Source organism: Peromyscus maniculatus, chromosome 20, assembly GCF_049852395.1.
Source record: "Peromyscus maniculatus bairdii isolate BWxNUB_F1_BW_parent chromosome 20, HU_Pman_BW_mat_3.1, whole genome shotgun sequence".
Lineage (NCBI taxonomy): Eukaryota > Metazoa > Chordata > Mammalia > Rodentia > Cricetidae > Peromyscus > Peromyscus maniculatus.
In genome coordinates this window covers 21,968,957-21,991,586 of record NC_134871.1, presented here as the reverse complement: position 1 = coordinate 21,991,586, position 22,630 = coordinate 21,968,957, and the positions used below count along the sequence as shown (strand labels likewise).

Below are 22,630 nucleotides of genomic sequence, written 5' to 3'. Positions count from 1 at the left end.
ATGTTCTGTTTAAACATTCATCAGACTTCACACTTTTTTTTGTTATTTGTTGTAGCAGATGTTATCAAAAGTGCAGGCTGCTCTGTTTTAAACCAGCGTGTTTGGAAAGTGAAGCATGAGTTGCGGCAGGCATGTACTTGTGAGGTATGGTCATTTAACATCTGTACGTTCAAAGGGGATAAACAGATCTGCTGGTGTAGCCAGCAATCCTGCTCTGTCTGGTGCCTTTAATTGTGGAAGAGAACCACTTGCCTTGAAATAAGAGAGAAACAGGGCAACTTCTCGATTCTGAACATTGCGCAAATAGGATGATGCTTTTAAAAAAGGAATTTCAATAAAAAACTTTAAAAGTGCCTATAGATTGCTGTCTCACTGTAACTTTGATAATAAAAAGTTGGTGCTATTAGATCACAAATTTTCAATTTAATTGAAAAGATGGAGATTTAATGCTTTGTTGTCATTTAAAAACTATTTTCTCTGCATTGACCTAGTTTGGGCATTATTATTTAGCTTTTATTTGGTAAAATGAAATATGGTGCTAGGTTCCGTTGAAGCCTTGGTTTTCGATACCACTATTAGCCTGCACCATTTTTAACTGATGACTGCTGAAAATATAATTTGTCACGTCTGCTCTCCAGTCATAATATGCTAATGAATTTTCTGCCCTATATTCTTCAGGCAATGGTTCTTAAACTGGTCCAGTCTTATGGCGTTTGCTTCCTTCTGACTTTTTTTTTCTTTTTGCTTGGGGCAATTAATCAACCTGTTCCCGTTGGAAGTAATAGTCTTGCTTTTCTTGAGATATATCCATTTTTCTATAGTGTAGGAAAGTTGGGCCCTCATGTATAGTGTATGTGAAAACATCACCATGATAATTCCATCCACCGTGCCTTTTGTCAAACAAATTTGATGTTCACTCTCTTGCTCGGTGTGTACCGAAGACATAGAGATGCCATCAAATTTATTTCTTCGGTGGCTTTATTTTTTCACTAATTTCTCCCCACTGGAAAGAGATGTCAAGGTGGAAAGAGGAGCTGCCTAGATGCCCCTCCAGTGTCTGTGTGCCTTTGCTGGGTGAGTTTTCGTGTTATACCAATACGCCCAAGGGCTCTGAATCAGTGCTGAGCAGTGACTGCAAAGACCAATGGGTGCCGCTTGTTCCAGAGCATGCTAAAATTTCAGGTAGGAGCTTAATTATAACAATCGCAATGTATTCTCTTGAATGGAGCATGTGTTGGGACATGTAAAAGCCATTGGGTTCTGTAATGAATTGTGAAAATGTCTGCATCTCTTTCTGAAAGTCTACCACCAGGGAAAGATGAAGCAGGCCTCTTTCCCTCCTCTCTACTTTCCTCTTCTGCCATCAACACCTGGTTTGATTACATCTTTTTGAACTCTGACAGCTGTACTGTGAAGTCCTTATTTGGAAATTTTTATAGAATAGGATAACAAATACAGTGGAAACTGTACTTTTGGGGGAAAAATCTACTTTTTCTCATCAACCTATAATTCATATTTCTTTTAGCCAAAGATAATGCAATTTTATTGCTGTTTGAAACCATCCTGTGATTTCCCTGGGTCCCTTGGTTTTCAAGGGAACAAGGATTTGAGAAGGGCAGGGCAGATGCTCAGGTCTTTGTGGTACTTGGGGAGATATTGGCACTCTTAGCCATGTTTACTCTGGCTGTGACATTTACATTCGTTTGTGCACGGCTGATCCTCATTAAATATCTGTTAAAAACTGAAATAGCAAGAAAATACAGATGCAGTGCTGTTTAATACATTAGGTGCATTTCACCAAATTCTTTTTCATTCATTTTTCTTTTTTGAAAAATCAAAAGGATCTGTGAACTGAGAAGTTATATGCAGTTGTGTGGCTTTTCATCTTCTTAGGGCCCTTGCTTTCTAGGCAGCTAAGTGGTGTGAGTGTTGTCTATTGTATTTCTCTCCCAAACCACATGGAGAAATGATATGCACAAACACATATACACATGAGACAGAATAGTTTCCTATTCAAGAGATAGCAAAGAAATTTTGCTGGTTCATATTTGTCCTGGTTTTGCTTCTTAGTGTGATGGTTTGCTCTTCTCTTTTCCTTTTGATCGTTGTACTTTTTAAATAAAAACTCTTACTGTTTTCCCCAATACATTTTTACTTCTTCCATGATTTTTTTCAAATTAGAATCTTGAATTCACCTCTACTACATTACCTAACATACATCCCTTTCCTGTATTCTTTGTCCCTTCAGTCATGCCTGACTAAAGGCCATTGCTAAGACGGCACTGTCCCATTGCTCACTTCCAGCTCTATTGCTTTGCATACTTGCACTGCTGTTCTTTCCCTGAAACATCTCTCCTCTACCCACTCTACAGTCTTGACTCTAGTGAGGTGGGATGTTTCACATCTGGTCCCTGTCCCCTACCTTGTTACTCTTCACTTGCATCTTTCTCATTGAGAGGATCCATGAGACGTTCCCTGACCTACCAAAAACTTTCTGGTATTTTCTGATGCACAGGAGTAACATTGCTATGGTAAAAATAATGTCAGGAAACTTGACGTTTAAAAATACACCTTTACATATATACTAGCTTGTCTCCCATTTGAGTATGTAAACATTTTTCAAAGGGGACTCTGCTCAGTATACAAGTATTGTAGGCATATTTGTTTTGCCTTGTCTGATTTATAAAATAGACAATAAATTAGAAATTCGTAACTTGCTTTATCAATATATTGAGGGAAATTATTGAGTATTTTCTCCTATACTTTAAGCAAGACTTTTTTTTCTTGTAGTGACTGTTAGAAATTATGTTACATACTTGTTTTCTGAGAGATATTCTGCCACTTAGAAAAAAATACATATTCTTTTAAAAATAATTATAACCAATATGAAGATAAATGGAGATAACTCATCAGTATTTAAGAGGTATCATTTACATTTTCAATAACTCATTTGGGAAGCTAATATGTTACTAAAGGGAAGGACATGTAAGTCATCCATCTCCTTAACCACACAGTGATGGAGGCCCCCTGCCACTGCCTGTTACTGGGTTCAGCAAAGCCTTTGCATATTTATAATTACCCTTCCATAAATAGTTTGTGACTTGACCATAGCATTTTGCCACTCTATTAGAAAGAGGCAGAAGGTCCAAGTTAAAAGCAAAATCCTTAATGAATTTAACAAAATTAAGCAAAGAGCTTTAGGTTACAGGAGCAGAGTTAATGGATTCAGCTTTTCTTTACTTTCACTTCAACCAACAAATTCTGCATTCATTTTCCAAATGTGAACCTTGGTAAATTAAAGTGGAGTAAAATTAATTTTGTGAAACTGTTATATCACCCTTGGAGATAATTGGAGATAACCTAGTGTGTCGAAAACCTAGAGCTTGAAAATCAGTATTTGTGGGCTTGGTTTCTGAAACTACATTACAAAAGGATTCCAAGATTCAATTTTAATGAAAATCTCTCCACTTTTTGCTAAGGCTCTTTTATGTGACATAAGCTGTCAGAAGAATTGAATTGTGCTGGGGTCTGACAATACAGATGGCCAGTACCACAGCTAGAGTGAGTGCAAGACAATGCAACATACTGTGGTCCATGCATGCACCACAGCATCACCTGGGAGCTGCTTACCAAACCACACTTGCTGCTCCTAGTCAGATCTGCCAACGTATTCCACACAAATGCAGGCGATGTTAAAAATATGGTAGAAACTGTGAAGACCGCTCCAACCTGAAGAGCTTCTAATCTGTGGAACCCCAGAGTTATTAACATTATCGGGAACACTCTCAACCTTCCAACTGGGTATTCAACGCCAAGAGATCTAGTTTGCCATCATCCTATACTGTGGACTGTCGATTTGAGTAAGAAATGTTTATCATCTGTCTTTTCACAATCCTTGTCTGTTTTCTGCAATGATTCAGTTGAACAGATTCAAATGTAAACAAAGGATCCAGAGCACTGGATGAAGAGTGCAGAGTCCATAATTGTTCTGAGGGTGATGTAAGCTTTCTTCACTCTTGTGTCCCTCCAACACAGGAAAGGGCTGAGGCGGCTAAAGAGAACCCTCTCCAGGCCCTATTTTGCCACTGAGATGAGTTTTTTTATTTTGTTTTGTCTTTTTGGCTTTGCGCTGGGTTTTTGGCTCATGCCTCTGTTCTTTCACTATACAGGAAACTATCTGCAAAATGAGTCAGATTCCAGATTCTGTGAACAACTTAATCAGGCAGATGTTTTCCTATGGGACAGAGGTTTTTAATCTCTCTACCAAGCTGTTGATGGTTTTTCCACATGTAGCAGTTTGCTAAGAAGCGGCACGTATTCTGTTTTATATCACCGGGCTTTTAAAAATGATTTGGGTGTTTCTTAAACTCTTTAACTTTCCTCTGTTTATATAACTGCAGGTGCTGATTATATGCCGTGTTTGTAACCTGCAGGTGCCTGTTACATACAATTGTCAATAGCAATATCACTTACATACCATGTTTTAGGGTCAACTTAAAATACGGTTTGCTCCTTGGGTAGGTGTGGGACTTTGTGCCTACCTCCTCTCTTCATGCTTGAAAACAGTCTAGCTTGAGTTTGCACAGGTTCTGCACATGCTGTCAGGAGAAACTACTAGCTACTGATAGCTGCTGGAAGAGGCGGAGTCAGCTTTCCCTGAGAACATGGTAGCCCCTGTGAAGCAGAACATTCTCCAGTAGAAGGTCACACATTCAAGAATATGTAGGCAGGACAAATTGGACTTGACAGGTTAACAAAGAGGGTGGTGGGAGTGAGAACACAAAGTTGAGTGGTTAAGAGATGGGAGGTGGAGGTGGATCTGGGAGGAGTTGGGAAGGGGGCAAATATGATGAAAGCATTGCATGAAATTTTCAAAAAAACTAATATATGTTATAAAACGCACTTAGACACAGGCACATAGACATATATGGATGCATATACATATATATATATACATACATATATACACATATATTCTGTACCAATATATACTCATACAAATTATTTTTTAACAAGATGAATTCTTAGAACAATGGCATATGGAAATTAGAAACTTGACTGTAATAGATTCTATACATACAATGGGTAATCATAAAAACATTTCTTGTGGTTATAGAGCATTTATAATAAACATTTAATCTGTTAACTTACTGCAGTTAAGATGAATATAATTTTAAGTGACCTGAAAATAAAATCATTTTATACTTGACTTCTCATACACAGATTTTGTTTACTTGCCAAAGCACGGCCTCGACCTCCTCTAGCTCATCAATACTGTAAGATGGCAATAATTACACCCTGTTGGGCACCAATGCTCTTTGTATTGGGGCTACCGAGTCCATATTTTACATCTATTACTGATTGTATTGGATTTGTGTAATGCCTGCTACCTCTCGAAGAGTTACAGTGCCCTAGAGGGTTATTACTGTTAGTCGTTCCCGAGATCCTGAGAAGATAGTAGGCGCCTCATTTAGAAGGACCTAGCCTCTAGTTTGTCTTGCTTGTTATTGCTTTCTATTGATTATATCAACTTGTTTTCAATTTTATTGGCATTATTCAAGTGTTCATTCATGTTGAAGGGTGAAGAAGGGAGATTTGCCTACACAAAATAGTAGCTTTCCATAAGAGCCTTCTCCTGTAATTAAATAAATGTAAGGAGACTCAGTGCACAACATGAGAACAGAGATCTTAACAAACCTCATTGTTGCGTTGACTTTGCATGCCGTGTAGCCTAAGGGGACACATTTCACTGAGTGATATCCAGGAGTTGGTGAGGAGTCCTTTCCAATGGAAGCGGCTAGGGAAGAACTTAAGTCTGGGCTCACAAATCAACCTGTTGTGTTTTGTTACCCTTGTTCCTTGGCGCAGCTGCTGCTTTTATTATCCAGCAATATTTCGAGAGGTAACAGTTCTGCTTAGAGCTTTGAAAATTCCAGGGCAGCAAGAGTGTGGAAAAGAAATCAGATTAGTACTTTTCTTTTTTCTTAGCAAACACCTCAAAGGATATATAAAACTTTAAAAATGAATATGTACCTCCATTCATCATTCCTCTAATAAATTAATTGGAGATTTTCAGGCTGCTTGAATATTACATTTTTCTAAAATAACTATTAGTTCTTCCTCAGCAGTTCAGGCAATAAACATTTAAACGATCATTATCTCAATTTCATCTATGACACTATCAACATCATATGTGTCCTTTTTCTTCTTTTGCTTACTTGACTCCTAAATACAATTTTATTTTGTAAGGCATGCCACCATACAATTAATCATATACAACTTCTAAAATGTCATTGCTATGTGGCTTTAAGGTGGAGCCATTGCCACATCATTTCAAGTTTGAACTTTAAGATTTTCAGTTTAAATTCTGTATCAGCATTAATGCAGAATTCCCCTACTGAATGACAATGCTCTCTGTAAGTTGTTGGGGACACGCATAGTGGGTTCATGCTCTCTGACAGACATGAGTTCGCTAAGGCAACCTCTATATTAACGCAGTAGGAACATCAATCTCCCTGTTTGAAGATCCACAAAGCTTTGTTTATCTTTAGTGTTGAATACGTGAATGTTAAATAAAAGTATGCATGACATGATAAGCAATTTTGTAGCCTTTTCACATTGTTTTGTAACACACACAGATTTTTCTGTTTTAACATAGTGTCTACATGTGAGAATTAGTCAATTAAGGAAGGGGGAATTAATATAATTTAGACATGTAAAAACTACTAGGTCAAGAAATAGGGCAATTAAATCTGATTTACAGCAAGTCGAAGTGAGGGCATTTACATCCTGAATTTAATTATGTGACTTTTTGTTTAAGTTATATCCAGGAAGGAAGTTTCAAAGAAAAGAGAGATTCAAGAGAATTTTGTACATAACCCTCCCATTACTAATTAGTAAAGATCTTATATTCAACTAATGGGTCAGAGTCCATTATGAACTGGAAACCTTATTATACTTCTATTGAACTGTCTGAAAATTAAACTCTGTGATTTTATATGATCAAGTGTAGAATCTGTGCATGTTTTGGTATATCTACCTATGTATCCATGTTGCAAGGTACACGAGAGATAGGGATTCTGCAAAATAGGGTTGACAAAAATGTGTGTTTTGGGATGGATCATGTGTGAAAGACCCAAGACAGCAATTTTTAAGAAGAATTTCTTTTCTATATCTCAGGACAGTTACCTTCTGCAATGACATCTATTTCTTGTACAGGGTACCCTGAGTTGGCTTTTCACTCTGAAATTCTGAGGTCTCCCAGCATTAATCTTTGACTTTTAAGGCGGTGACAGTGCTTTCACTGTGGTACTTGCTCACCGGTTGTTCCCTTCTTATTCTCTCACACTCCATGGCAGGTCACTCTTAGTTTTCATGAAGCTTCTCTGTCCCCGGCACCTGTATCTTAGGTTGTGCTCAACTTTTCAAGTGTCTTTATTGTTCATTGCAGGTCCAGCTTCTTCACAAGTGCTGGTATCATGAGGCACCTACTCTGCCCTTTCCTTGTGTCCTCTTAGAGCACTTGGCAAGCTTAGAATGTGATCCTTTGGTGATTCCATAATTCACAGAAGAAGCTAAAATGTAGTAATGTTCAGATTAAGTGTTAGTTGAGTGAGAGATGATTGGGCTTTCAATTTGTAAGTCTACTCTCGCCAGACCGGATGTTAGAAACCACATTTGAATCTTAGAAGATGACAGAAAAGACAAGGTTTTATAGTTAGGGGTTAGAAATCTGGGGTGTCCTAGCTCAGAGCATGTTTGATGAAACTGAGACTTCACCCAGTGGATGGCCAGCCTCTTTTAAGGAAGCAAGTTAAAGGAGCAAATTCCATTGCTCACATTCAATTTGGATATTGAAATTAAATAATTAGATACAATCATCATTTCATGAGTTCTGTACAAGTGCCCCCTATAGTAAGGGATTTGGAATTTGTAAATGTCTCATGCACAGAAAACATCTTTAGATATTTGCAAAGCTGTTTAGATTTTGAGTAAGATGAACACACACCAGTTACCAACACAAGTTCTTGTTCGCTTGTTTCTTAAGTTAAATATGGTATGGAAAGTCTTAGCTCACAACGTCATTGACAACAAGAGAAGGAAAATGACCTTTCCTTCAATGCAGAAGGAAAACAACCTCTCCTGGAGAAAGACTGATGGACTCAGGGACAACCACCTCACTCAGCTCCCTGACTTTTGATACAATGTACAGCAGAGCCAGGGACTCCTCCCTTTCGCTGGGAAATTTGCAAATGCAGGCACTTTCCATGGGACAAGTTAATTTAATTTTTCCTTCATTTCATTTTCCATGCAGTTCAGAATCCTCAGTGTTTTCCAAAAATAATTAATACTATCCAAGAGCACAGCAGTAATTTTAGCTTCTAGTAAGGCTCATATGTAAGACTTCCCCCATCAATATAAACTGATTGTTGAGTGAATTCACTGGTTTTGATGAATTAAGGCTTAAAGTCCAAGTATTATTATTGATATCAAAATGATACAAGAATGATTCAAAATGAACGGATACATGAACACCAAATGCAGAATGACATATTGACTTCTGGAGACAATGAATTGATGTTAGTTATGTACACATTATGACACTTTACATAATTCCAATAGGAAGCATTTTCTATGATAGTCATCTTTTTGGTAACTAGTTATAGACCATGGGTAGATCTTGCTACATAGAAGGTATCACTAGAAAGCCACCTTTTAACATTGTGTTCATGTCAACAAATTTGGAAAGTTCTTGTGGAAGAGATATTATGAGAAACTATAAAAACTCTTTGTGAAGATAAGTGGAACAGGCATGTCATAAGCAAAGTGTTCCACATGAAATCGCTCATAGGAAGGGGAACTGGGTAATCATGGCAAAAGGTTTCTGAAGGAGGTAAGAAGTAACGACTGGCTGCTAGTACTTACTCTTAATACCGTCTCGGCAGACTTAGGCCCTTTAACTTTTATTTTGCTAACTCATGTGTTATCGCTGACTTGCACCTGATCAGACTTAGATGATACAGTCACTCAAAATTCAAATACTGATGCCTGACTCAAAGCACTCGTTAGTTAGACTAAGGAAATGGAATTAGCAATCTCTATTTTTTCTATTTTTCTCTATTCTTGATGTGTCATTATGAAACACTGCTGAAACTGAAAATTAACAACCAAGGGCAAGCAAAATACAATCATTTTGATCACGCTGTCAGTAGGTAAGGGATTGAAGGACGGTCTGCCCATATCTCTTAAAAAAAAGACCTCTATGCATAAATGCACAGGAAAAGTAGGCTTAATGTGTGAACACAGTCTGTCACAGAGCTCGACACACAACAGCCATTCCACAAAACACATCTCAACATTGTCTAGAATTGCCATTTCAATTGTGGAGACTTAGCTTCTGGATGTGTGCAAGGTTGACCTAGGGATTTGTGGACGTGCAGGGCTTTGAGTCGCTGTGGTTCTGCTTCATTTGATTTACAAAGTGCTTTTCAACATTAACTTTGTAATGAATGAGTTTTATTCCCAGAAGATGTTTTAGCCAGGAGTACACATCTTGTGATTTATGACTACATCAAATAATAAAATATAGAAAACCACACATGATGGGGCCCATTAGGTTATTTCTAGATAACTTTTCTCCTAAGTTACACTGGCTGTGTTTTTCTGTGTCTATGTCTGATAAGTGCATTTATCTTAACATCATATTTTCACAAGATTAATAATACTTCTTTTTTAAAGAAGGCCTTTTGAAAATCGAAGAGAATCATCCTGACGTGAATTATATGAATGTGAGGTAAATAATATTATGATTTTACATTTTTAAAGCTATCTGGTATTATAAATATATTTTTGACCAGGTATGTTGCAGAAATAGGTGTACTTAGAAGAGAAAAACGGTGATGAGGCCAAAAAGATTTTTAAATTTGAGCAATAATATGACCTCAAACTTTACCCTGTATCATTAGCACACAAATCCATCTTCTTAATTAAATGGGGCCTTTGGCCATTGAACACTAGCATATGGACAGACTTTGCTACTAGATGTTATTATGACAAGAGTCAGACCACATAATCCATTAGAGGTAGGATTTAGTTATATTGGTGGCTAGCTACAAAGTGATTTTTATATTTGTAAGAATATTTTCTTTGTTCTATCAGTGTCAATTGTTTCAGTCCTGATAAAAATCTAAAACAGGGTCAATTTTATTCTTTGGTTAGAGAATTTGTGACATTTCCTTCTAGTGAACCAGAGATTTCTTCATTCTACAAAGAACATGTACTGTATTATTTGTCTAACTTACCTTGGTGTGAAGCTAGGCAGGCAGTAATAATGATATCCTTGGATTATAATATTAATAAATTCCACAAAAAAGCATACATGGGAGGATGGAGAGGTGGCTCAGAGGTTAAAAGTACTTGCTGCTCTTCCATAGGATCCAAGTTCAGTTCCCAACACCACTTCCATCAACTCAAAACTTCCTGAGATCCCAGTTCCAGGTGATCAGACACCTTCTGGCCTCTGAAGGTATTGGGACACATGACACACACACACACACACACACACACACACACACACACACACACACACACACACACTCACATAAATAAAAGTATATCTTAAAAATAAAATGGACTTTCAGATGATGAACATAATTATGATAGTATCCACATTTTAGTTAATGATTGCAGCAGTTAAGAATTATGTACTGTCCTTGAGAACTTTATCCATGTTTTCCAACTGTCTTTAAAGTATTAGAGAAATAATTTGTAGTAATATATTAAACTGAATGGCAATAATGAGAGGAAATCTGAATGCTAGTCCAAGGTCTGAAGCCCATCTTTCAGATGAAGATCCAACAGACCACTGAAAAATAATACTTTCAGGCATCAGTAAATCAATTTCAGAACTGTCAGCACATCGTGTGTGGGATGGGAATAATAATAGAACTAATAGAATGTGTTTTGTAAGAGTCTGAAGAGGCTAACAAAAGGCACTGCATGCCAACTGCATGATGCATTTGCACTCGGGAGATGTCGTTTTTTTGCTCTTTAGAGTGGGTACATGTCTTTATAAGAAGGGTAACCTTAGCTTAAAGTAAGGAAGACTTTTCTAACTCATACATTTACAAGGGTCATTTCCAAAATTATGGCTCCATCTTGGAAGTTTTAAGCAGTATTTTATTAATCATCTTTGAGATATGTTGCACAGGAAAAAAATGTTGAATAGGAGTCTGATCTACATAACATTTATGAATGCTTTTCTTTGACATTATGTATAGCATAATGGGGACTCCATTGAAGTATGATCCATTATAAAGTATACAGTTGTGCTGTAGGAACCTGAGGTTGAAAGGGGCATTGACATCAGGATGAGCTTCAGCACATGTGGGCTGGGAATTAAATAAGATTATGTCAAAAGCAAGCATATATACTTTCTAAACAAAAACATTTAGCCTTTGTAGTTAGACATATTGCAGAATTTATATGAATTATTTTAATTCTATAAAAAAACTTATAGAATAGAAAGACAAGACAACTAAGGCAGAAAAAGGTAAGGAATTGGTCTGAGGACTTGGAGCTGATATGGAGGCTTTGAATGATATTGTCTGAAAGCAGAGAGTTGAAACTGTTTGTCCCATGGACTGTGCTGTGTGCCCAGACACTCAGCTTTCCTGGTGCATTTGTATGATGGACCTTAAAGATGCTAGGCTTATTAATGGGGTTAACTTTTATTCAATTTGAAACTATTGACACTCTGGTGCTAAGCATACATTGGTATTTATTTTACAAGTTATACATCTTCAATCCAAGATATTAGAATTTTGTGAAGTCCCCCAAATGCCTATCCTGTATTTAATATTTTTGTCATAATAGAGTTTTGTTATGTGCGTATGAATGCACATCTATGCACAAGTACATCAATAGGATATTTTCTGAGAGGGAAAAACACGACTATATTACAAAGAGGAGACAGGAAATCATGTATCAGTCTCTCTGTCATGAGAATCCCAAACTGAATCTTTTAAGAGTTCATGCATTCTGATGCTAGGGCATTGGACGACTAAATGATGTAGAATCTATATGCTTGAATTTCTTAGGTTGTACTCTTTTCATAATTATGGAGGATGAAAATAATTACAATGTCAATATTTACAAATAGAAAAGATTTTTAGAAAAGAAATCTAAGCTTAAAGGTACACAGTTGAGTGTTACAGAGATGAGTGAATGGGACAGACTCTTCAGAGCAATCAAATAATCTTTATGAAAAATAGATAGATTCCCTTATGCCATTGTTCAAAATTAAATCTGGGAAACTTATAAATTATTATTAAGTTGTTGGATTGTTGTTGGAAGTATAAATCTAAAATATAGATTACTGAATATATTGTCAGACAATCCAATGTGGTGTTGCCTTATATAAGAAAGGAATATGATGTTGGAATAATTAAACAAAATAATACTAAAGATTTTTAAGATGGTTAGCTAAATTTGAATATTATTTCATATTACAATTGCTCCATAAAAATTAATGATCTTGAATTGGTGGAACATCCCATTCTACTTTAAAAGTGTTTTTGTTCTTAGATATGTACTGAAAACACTTAATCTAAAAGGAAAAAAAAATGTTCTCATCTGTCTTTATAGTGCCTTAACAGAATAATAGTATTATTCTTCACTATTACTAGTGATAAAGAGACACAACATAGATGTGGCAATATGTTAGCAATTTAAAATTCCAGGTGAAGGATACATGCATGTTTATATGTAAGTAGTTATTTTGTGAAGGTTTGATAATAGCAAATAAAATGTAGGAGGTGTTCCTAATGACTTAAAAATAGTAATGATAATGTTAGTTAGTATTTACTGATATTTCTAGGAAACATTAATATCTGTGAAACTTTGTACAAGTCAGACTAACTACATTATTGATGCTAGAATAATTGAACATTGATTATTAATTGCAGTATGTCTTGATAGGTATCCATAATACTGGAGTAAACTTTTCTCCAACCTTTCCTCAAAAGACCTTACCTTTTCAAAGGGCCATGTTTTGTGGGAGGCAATATTGTGGTAGAGAAGACAGAGAATACCAGGCTGTGGGAGTGTTTTTCTCACTCACCACCTTCAGCAGTTTGGAATTTGAATGGTTGGTCAGGAAACATTGAAGCTAATGATTGGAATGTATTGAACTAAGTACACAAAGGAGAGACTTTGTAAAATGCAGAGGAGAGTGCGAGAAAAATGCCTTGGGTGGAAATAATATTCAAAATTCATACATCATCTCTTGCTTTGTACACAAGAGGCCAGCGGGTGCTCTGACCAGCATAGTTTTCTATCTCTCTCTTCTTATCTCTAAACCTTTGGGAAACAACCGAGAGACCATTACTATTCTTGTTGGTCAGAAGACCTCCTGTTGGCAAATTGCCTTGGTTTTCCATTCTTGATATACTGTCTGTGGGCCCTTCCCTTATCTGCTTCAGATGAAAGCAGAGGACCCGCCAAAGGTCAGAACAAGCTCTGTCTCTTCTCATGACCTTAAATCAGCCAGCCATGCCAGGATCCTCCTATTTTACATCACTCTTTCTCACCAAGTACTCCTTGCTCAGTTGAGTACCCCTGGGAATCCTTCAGGATTTTTTAGCTGATCTTACATTTGGCTTATTACACTGTACTTTTCAATGTTACTTCTGTTTCTTTACTAAAGTTGCACTTATATGGAAATGTGTTTTACTTCTTTCTCCTTAAACTGTCTCTTAAATGGGTTTTATGAAGAATGTCTTTGTTTTTAGAGTCAGTGTCTTCTGCAGGCTCCATAACCACCATTACATCTAACACATGCAGAGTCAAAGAAATCTCAGGAAAATGAGTATAGTGCTGTATGATTATAAACACAGAATGCTAAAAAGAAAAGGTGGATTATTTGACTAAAAATGCAGACAAGTCAGTGTTTGATTTCATGGCCAAGTCAGAAGAGTGAGAGGAATAACAAAATAGCAAATGAAATAATAAAGAGACATGGGAACCATAAATACATTAAACTCAAGAAAATGATAAAGGAAACCCTGTCCTCTATCAGATAGGAAAGGGAAGCTCTTAACTGATGACATACAGGAAGCACAGACTTTTAATAAGCATTTTCTTTACCTCTGTCTCACACGGAAAGGTCAGCTTTGATCTAATCGCTGGAATAGCCAACACCTGGGCTGAGGGGCAGAAAGTCATGATAAAGGACTAAGCAAACCGCAGATGGAGCAAAAAGAGAAAAACTCAGAGGTGGTTCAAATACTGGAACTGGAAAACTTCACTATCTAAAAGGAAAACTTGTAAGGACTCCCAGGGCACACACACACACTTAGTCTTAGGGGAGAATTTAACAATTTGTTTTGTGATTTAGTCATAAAATTTTATGTGTACAATTTGTCAAAATCCTCATGGACTTTGCAATACTTCCTAGTTGTGGTTTTGTTTGAGACAGAACCTACCCTGTAATCCAGTCTGGTCTGTATTTATTTATATGATCCAGGCAGCCTTGAACTCATGATGACATTCATAAAATAAAATAAAAAAAAAAAGCCTTGAAGTGGCCACCTGTTCTTGTGGCCACCTGATCTCTATTTAGTGTTAGCCCGTCCCAGTCATTTTTCTCAATGCTCAGTTAACACTGTTGCTAAACATCTCACATATATTCAAGTCTAACTGTGTTTCCTTCATCTCTCGGCATCGATGAACAAAGTCGCTTCTTCCTCCTCAGTGAGTGTTTTCTTCTTTTGACTTTGACAGTGTCACATGTACCAAGTATTCATTCTGTTTGACTGTCTTCCTGAGTTACCTTGATTAATTGCTCCTCTGCTCAGTGTCTTGGTGCTGGAGTCTCCCAAGCTTCTTTCCGAGACCATCTTTGCTTTCCAGGGAATGCTGTCACTCCACATGGTGATGACTTTATCCTACAGCTTCAGATATCATCTGTGTATTGAAAGCTCTCAGATTTTTACATCTTTATGACATCACTATGAACATTGGTCTCCCATTTCCAACTTCCTGCTGAAAAGCTCCTTCTAGATCTGTAGCAAGCATGACACAGAGAAAAAGAACATCATCTCACTTTGGTCAGTTCTTATTCACCTGCCCTCAGCTGCTGTCAGAAAGCTGAGAGTATTTATACACCTCGTTCTCTCATCTTTCCATATTCATAAATCCTGCCAATCTACCTCTAAACCAACTCCATAAACCACCCATTTTCCATGTTAGTTCAACTCTCCATCCTCCCTTGCTCATATTTTGCTGCTGTATAGAACTTGTATTAATTTCTACTTTGTCCCATTAAAATCCATCTTGTGATTAACACCTAATATACCATGTCACTCACCCTTATAAAACCTGTCAGGTGCTTGCCAGGACATTCAGAACAAAAATGTTTCGTACTTGTCATAGAAGTGGGACTTGTGTTTATGTGCTCACTTTTGTCATGGCTCCCTTGTTCTGCAGTCCATTGATGATTGTGTTTCTCAGACTTAAGACACTCAGGCCCATTCCATAGCTGTTCTCTCTTTATCATGAACATTCTTCCAGTAGAATCCTTGCTCACTCATCCATTATCACCGTTTACAGATTCCTTTAATGCTGTGGCTTTCCATACACCTTGTTGCACCAGCCAATGGCTCTCCTTTTTGTTAGCCCCCATCACTCATCTTTGATAACTGTATTTTCATTTGGGTATATTTTTCATTTTTTTTGTCTTTTTCCTGTACATTTATACAGCTTACTACAAGTTAAACTTATAGTGAACAGGGACTTTGTCAACCCTAAAAAAGTTCTAAAAGAGTACATGGTATAGAATAGATCATCTGGAGATATATACTGAGTAGAAACTGAGTGGATGGGCAGCCATCTGGATACCTTTTAACATAAATTGTTAGATGCACTTTAGACTAGGCATGCCCACATCCAAATCACAGTGTAGTTTCCATGAATTTCGATTACCTTGAAGTGGGTTAGATGTCCCTCCATGACTTTAGTATGAGTGAATAAAAGGAATGTTCATGCATTGGAGGAACTGGAGAATAATCACTCTAAAATACTTAAAATGTGTGTATTCTTTGTTGAAATAACACTTACTTCAAAATATTGCTGTACACTGATACTGGATTGATTGACAGATAAAATTTCAAGAGTTCAGTTGAAACTGCATTATAGTTGATAAAGTAAAGAAGCCCAGGTGAAGGAAAATATGATCGTAGTGAATGTGAGAGCTGAGAGTGGAGATCAGGAAAACCCGGGCCCTGGATACATGGGGGAGTGTCCTCAGCCATCCTTGGTAACCCTGTGCTTTAGAGCATAGTTAAGATGTCATCTTCTTCTTTCTCGGAGAACTCTTTTGACACTTCTCGCCTGCAGCCATCCCCCACCCCCACCCCTGCTCTACTTCTCAGAGGGCTGTGCTCCTGTCCCTAATGATAACCAATATTTACAGCTTTCTTTTAGTATTATGCGGATGCCTTAATCTCCTCTATGACATGAACTTCATAGGATGGACCACTTTATTTCATGATGTTCTAATTATGTGGTTGCATAAATTTCCTGGAAAGGGTTGTTGGAGGACATTCTGTGAATGAGGACCACGTAACAGATAATGATGGGTTACGTGAATGTATGCACTTTTTAAACAATGGAACTGTAAGAAAATCATTCCCATGGCAACAAAAGCTTCAAGTTTAATTTAACGTGTATGTCAGCAGTTTGTGGACATAGAGTTTTTATATATTAATAAATAAAATTAAAATAAAAATACATCATTTGAAACATTCTGTTATTCAAGTTGTCTTAAAACTTGAGATAGAAATTTTCCTGAGAAGATTAATTTTAAAATAGATACAAGGAGATGAGGTAATAATAGATATTGGTATCTAGGACCTATTTGGCTAATATATATTGTTTCTCTGCAAAAGCAATATTAAGTGCTACTTCATAGGTTTTGGAATATGTGACCACTTACATTCTAGAAAAACATCTTTATTCTTATTGATTTGTAGGCTTGTTAACATCTACATTTGACATAGTTTTACAAAGAAGTATACTTTAAGTGCTGTCTGTTTTTACTGTGTAATTTATAATTTTATTTATATCAGCATATGAACATCAAATTAGTAAAACAAACCCAATTATCACTAATACTATAAGAAAGACAAGAGTCTCCTTAACCAAGAATGCAATTAGAATCTCTGTCTTCTTGGATTTATATGCAATGCTTTTGGGTTTGAGAGTGAATATTTAAAATTTTGAGTGGCCAGCCCATCAGTGGTGAAAATTACATTGATTTTAATGAAAAGCAAAATCAGCTACAAACAACTGGCATAAAGAGATATTTATTCCCTTTTGATTGCACAATACAATGATGTAATTTATTTCACTGTCTAAATTGAGAAATGAAGTTAAAACTGTCACTTATCATAAGGCAACTCTCATACAAAGGTGAGGCTTGATCTCATGGTTCCCACACATCCACACAGATGCAGTGTGTGACCTGTGGTTCCCACACATTCACACAGATACAGTGTGTGACCTGTGGTTCCCACACATTCACACAGATACAGTGTGTGGCCTGTGGTTCCCACACATTCACACATATGCAGTGTGTGGCCTGTGGTTCTCACACATCCACACAGATACAGTGTGTGGCCTCTGGTTCCCACACATCCACACAGATACAGTGTATGTGGCCTGTGGTTCCCACATATACACACAGATGCAGTGTGTGGCCTGTGGTTCCCACACATCCACACAGATGCAGTGTGTGGCCTGTGGTTCCCACACATTCACACAGATACAGTGTATGTGGCCTGTGGTTCTCACACATCCACACAGATACGGTGTGTGGCTATAGAAAAGCTCTCATGGGCCACTCAGCCTCTGTTCTTGTTTTCTCCGTGTTGTGATTCTTAGATATAATTTCAGTACCGCTTTTACTTAATTTGGCAAAGATTTTTCTATAGTTAAAAGAAAATGATTATTTGTTAAAGCAGCTATTTATTTGAAAATGCTATTGAACACTTATTATTTGTAACACTTAAAGTTTTGCAAATGTATGTATATGTATGTATACGAGGGTACATATGCATATATGTATATATGTACATGTGTATATGTATATGCATACACGTATGTATTTTTTTAAAATTTTACTTCTTTATTGATTCTTTGGGAGTTTCACATCATGCACCCCAACTCTTCGCACCTCCCAGTTCCCCCTATCCTCCCCTCACCCCTGCAGCACCCACAAAGAAGAAAACAAAAACAAAACAAACAAAAAGAAAACAAAAACGCCTCTTCACTTCTCTATTTTTCCTGTATCTCTGACACCTCTTCATTCGTCCTGGTATTTGTCCTAGGTATTGGGGGCCTCAGTGTGTCATAGAATACAGCCTTTTGTCCTGTCAGCGTTCCTAGCAAACGTTGATTGCAATGAGCCACTGGTCTCTTTTGAGGCCTCTGGTTTCTGGTACACCATCCTCACTGGATCCTCGCCGGAACTCCTCTGGGACATCCCATGGCCTGACTTCCCTGAGTCATGGAGATCCTGCCTGTGTTGTTCCACAGGACCAGTCCCTTCAGTAGCTTCAGCAGGTCCTAGATGGGGCACGTTAGGGTAGACCAACCCCAGGCCCCCGCCCCACTCAAAGTGGGGAGGCAGCTCCCCTATGCCCATTCCCTCAGGGTTGGTTCACCCTTGCCTGTGGTGAGGGGTGGGGCCATCTCTCCCAAGGGCAGGGGTCAGCTCTCCTGTGAGGGTTGGGGCCAGCTGTCTTGCTGCAGTGTCCAGCAAGGGTCAAGGCCAGCTTTCCCTGGGCCAGCCAAGGATGGGCCAGCTCAACATGGCCCTCTGATTTCATCTTGAATGGTTCCTATGGCCCCCTGAGGTGACCCCAGCAGCAGCTGGACCAAGGACCCAGACATAGCGCTCAGCAGCAGCTTGGGCCCAGACAACATCCTGGCTCTGGGTGGAAGTACTGGCGGCTGAGATCCCTATGATGGCAGCAGCATGGTCCCCAGACACCACCAAGGCCTCAGGTTGCAGTCCCAACTTTGGGCTTCTATGTGACCTTTGGGGGCAATACGGGACTGGGACTTCAGCACAGACCCCAGCTATGGTAGGAACACAGAACCCAGGCATGGTCCTCAGCAGTAGGTGAGTCTGGATGCCAACATTGCCTCAGGTGGCCGTGGAGGCCACTCAGATCGACAGAGGCCCCAGCGATAGTGTGGCCTCAGACACCAACACAGCCCCCAGACCTCAGGTGTCTGCATGGCCTTCCATGGTAACAAGAGAATCTGACATCTGACATCGGCATAGATCCTGGCTGCATATGTATATAATAAAACTTATCTTGTAGTTCACAGTGTTGCGGGCAAGGCCAATGTATTTCAAATGTAAGAATGATGACTTTCTATACCCTGTGCTAGTCCTTTTTTAAAAAATAAATTGCAAATAAATAAATAAACAAACAAAATAAAAACAGTCACTAAGAGCCAAGAGCTGGGCTGGCATGCACACTTGGCCATGTGCCTTCTGGATGGAGACAGGATGTTCACAGTCCATCAGCACTAGCTGGGGACATGTCCCATGTCTGGTTCTGCTGTACCAGACAACAGCAAGCCCACTCCATCGGCACTAACCTAAACTCAGACAGTGATGAGAACTGTTTTGCAGATCACAAGATTTCTTATCTCCTGTTTATGTTGTTGATAACTGATCACAGCGTCACTGTTCCTTTTCTCTTGCCTCTGAATAAGGGTTTTTAAAGTGCCCAGTAACAGAATGAATCTTTCAATGTCCTGGTTGTCAAAGCTCTCCAGAATGTCACCTGGAAGAGCAAGATCAGACTTCATAAGTCATTTTAAATCCAGGTTTTTTTTTTTTTGAGATGCTGGCTAGTTATTTTGTTGTGAATCAGAAAAGCCATATACGTTCAACAGCAGGTGGTCTTTAATGGAGAATATTTGAGAACATTAACATCCTAAACATATGGACTGTGTTAAAATTTAAATGTTTTGCATATGGATGCATATATTTTTCATATGTGTGTATAAATATATAATTTTCTCCAAAAGAAATCTCTGGAAGGCAGAAAAACATCTGAGGTAGAGAACAAATAAAATCCATCTAATGGATGAATGGTTGTGGTCTATCTGGTGAGTAATGATTACTGGTACATATTTCCATAGACTTATTTTGAAAGACTAAATTGTAAACATGAAATAACATATAATTTGAATTTCTAATCTTCCTTTTGCACATATTTGTGTTTATTATTTCCACCACCCCCCTCTGTCTGTCTTTGTGTGTGTGTGTGTGTGTGTGTGTGTGTCTACCTGCCTCCTCATCTGCCTGTTTATGTGCATATGCACACATGTACTTACTTGAGGGTGCAAGCCTGTAATAGTACGCATGTAGAGGTCAAAATTGTAGGAGTCAGTTCTCCACTTTCACCATAAAAGTTTAAAGATCAAACATGGGTCCTCAGACCTGGTAGCAAACATCTTTACCCCTGAGCTGCTCTATGCAGCTCCTGATCTTTGTATTGATCAGTCTTTCCATGAAGGAGTTTCAGCCATAAATTCAGACAGATCAGCTGAGAGAATTACAAGCCCACATTCTATCCAATGTGTCTGAAATAGCTGCAGCTGAAGTTCCGAAAGGTAAGATGTGCACACGCTCTTGGAACCTTTACATTTATTTTTAGTAAATATAGGCAAAATGAGCCACTTGTTATCACTGAATATTCAAATATTCCTCATTGTCCTTTTTTGAACTTTGTCTCTGGAGAGGGGAAGTGTGTGCCTGCATCGCTTCTCTGCAAATGCAATGCCTTTGAATGATGCAGAACACTTGCTTTTGTCAGGAATTTTTTAAGATGATTTTTATAGGATATGAAAGCTATTAAGGTCTCAAAATCTAGCTGTTGCTATTTGTTTAATATGATGCTTTATTTAACTTTATGTACATTTTTAGAACATATTAAATTATAGAGTGGTTTATTTGTACAGCTTTGTCGATCATATTTCTGCTATTACTTCTTTCAGGTTTTTGTATATTTTTATATTCGAATAAAAATACATGTATTTTATTTTAAATATATATATAGTATATACAAATAAAATTGTATCAGGGTATATTTTTATCATATTAACCCCTCCTCCAACTTGTCTCAGATCTACCTCTCTACTTCCCCAACTTTGTTTCTTCTGATTTTTTTTAACTCATCAAGTCCAATTTGTGCTGCCCATGTACTCTGGGGTATACGGCCATCCACTGGAGCATGGTCTACTCACCAGGGGAAGAAAAGCTTAAGTCTCCATCCTCTAACATCTATCAATTACCAATAGCTCTTTAGCTAGGGCTAGGGATTAATGTCCACATTTCCTATCCATGTGGAGATCTTGTCTGGCTTGAGCTTGGACAGGTCTTGTACATGTTGTCACAAGCACCAGAAGTTCACAAGTGCAGGTGTGTTGCTGTGTCCAGAGAACAGCTGGTTCCTTACAGTCATCCACTGCCTCTGTCTCTTATGCTCTTAATGCCTCCCTTCCTTGGTGATCCCTGAGCCTGTGAAGGTGTGTGTGTGTGTGTGTGTGTGTGTGTGTGTGTGTGTGTTACAGATATTACAGTTAAGGCTTAACATACCACAGTGTCTTATGCTGCACATCTTGATCAGTTGTGTGTCTCTGTGTTAATTACCTTCTACTGCAAAAAGGAGCTTCCCTGACAAAACGTTGAGTCATTGTCTAAAAAATTAAAGTGGGCAGCAATAGAGGAAACCTGTGGCTATAGAGGTCAAAAATTCTAGGTGAGAATTTACTACAAATATACCATTAAATGGACATAGAATTAAACCAGCCCTAATGACTTACTGTTATAGAATACTGAACCTCTCAACTTTTCATCAGGAAAGCTCCTTTTTGCAGTAGAAGGAAATTAATATGGAGCTCAGTGTTTTGGTTGGACAGACTGGCCTGCCTCCATCTCCCTATGATGCGTATTATAGGCTCCCACCATGATGAGCGGTCTTTACATGGGTGTTGGCGATTTTAAGTCAGGTCTTCATGATTATACAGCAGGTACTTTACCCTCTGAGCCTCATCCCTGCTGCCTCCTCTGTTTTAAGCTTTGGCGATGATAATGGTGAGTAGACCATACAGGTGTAGAATACAGTAAGTGGTGTCAGGACTCTATAGTCTACTTATGCAGGCGATCCTAAAACATGTAAAGTCACTAAGAAGAAATGTGTATGCATTGGTTCTTTTTTGTATGTGTGTATGATAAGATACTGGTACCTGAAGCACCTTCAGGAGAAAAGGGTTTATTTTGGAGTACAGGTCCAGAGGAACTTAGTCCACCATGTCAGGGAAGCAGGGGCAGAGCCCAATAGCAGGATGCTGGGGGGGTCACACTTCACCCCCAAACAGGAAGCAAAAGAGCAAGCAAGGAAGTAGAGCAAGGAAATAAAACCCCAAAGCCTGCCTCCAGTAATATATTTCCTTTAGCACGGCTCCATGCCACCAACTGGGCACCAAGCTTTCAAATCCCTGAGCATATGGGGCACATTTCTCCTTTAAATTAGTTCACATATATAAG

At 38.2% G+C, this 22,630-nt stretch overlaps 1 protein-coding gene and 1 long non-coding RNA gene across 3 annotated transcripts in view; one reads left to right on the top strand and one right to left on the bottom strand.

The window, feature by feature from the left end:
- The window catches only part of Zfpm2 (zinc finger protein, FOG family member 2), a 440,358-nt gene that overhangs the window by 37,355 nt on the left and 380,373 nt on the right, over window positions 1–22,630 (top strand). The window lies entirely within an intron of this gene.
- Window positions 14,354–15,535, bottom strand: LOC143269728 (uncharacterized). The gene is made up of 2 exons (XR_013046355.1): window positions 15,368–15,535; window positions 14,354–15,062 (listed from the first exon to the last, which is right to left on the bottom strand). It is a non-coding gene; the product is annotated as an uncharacterized LOC143269728 (long non-coding RNA).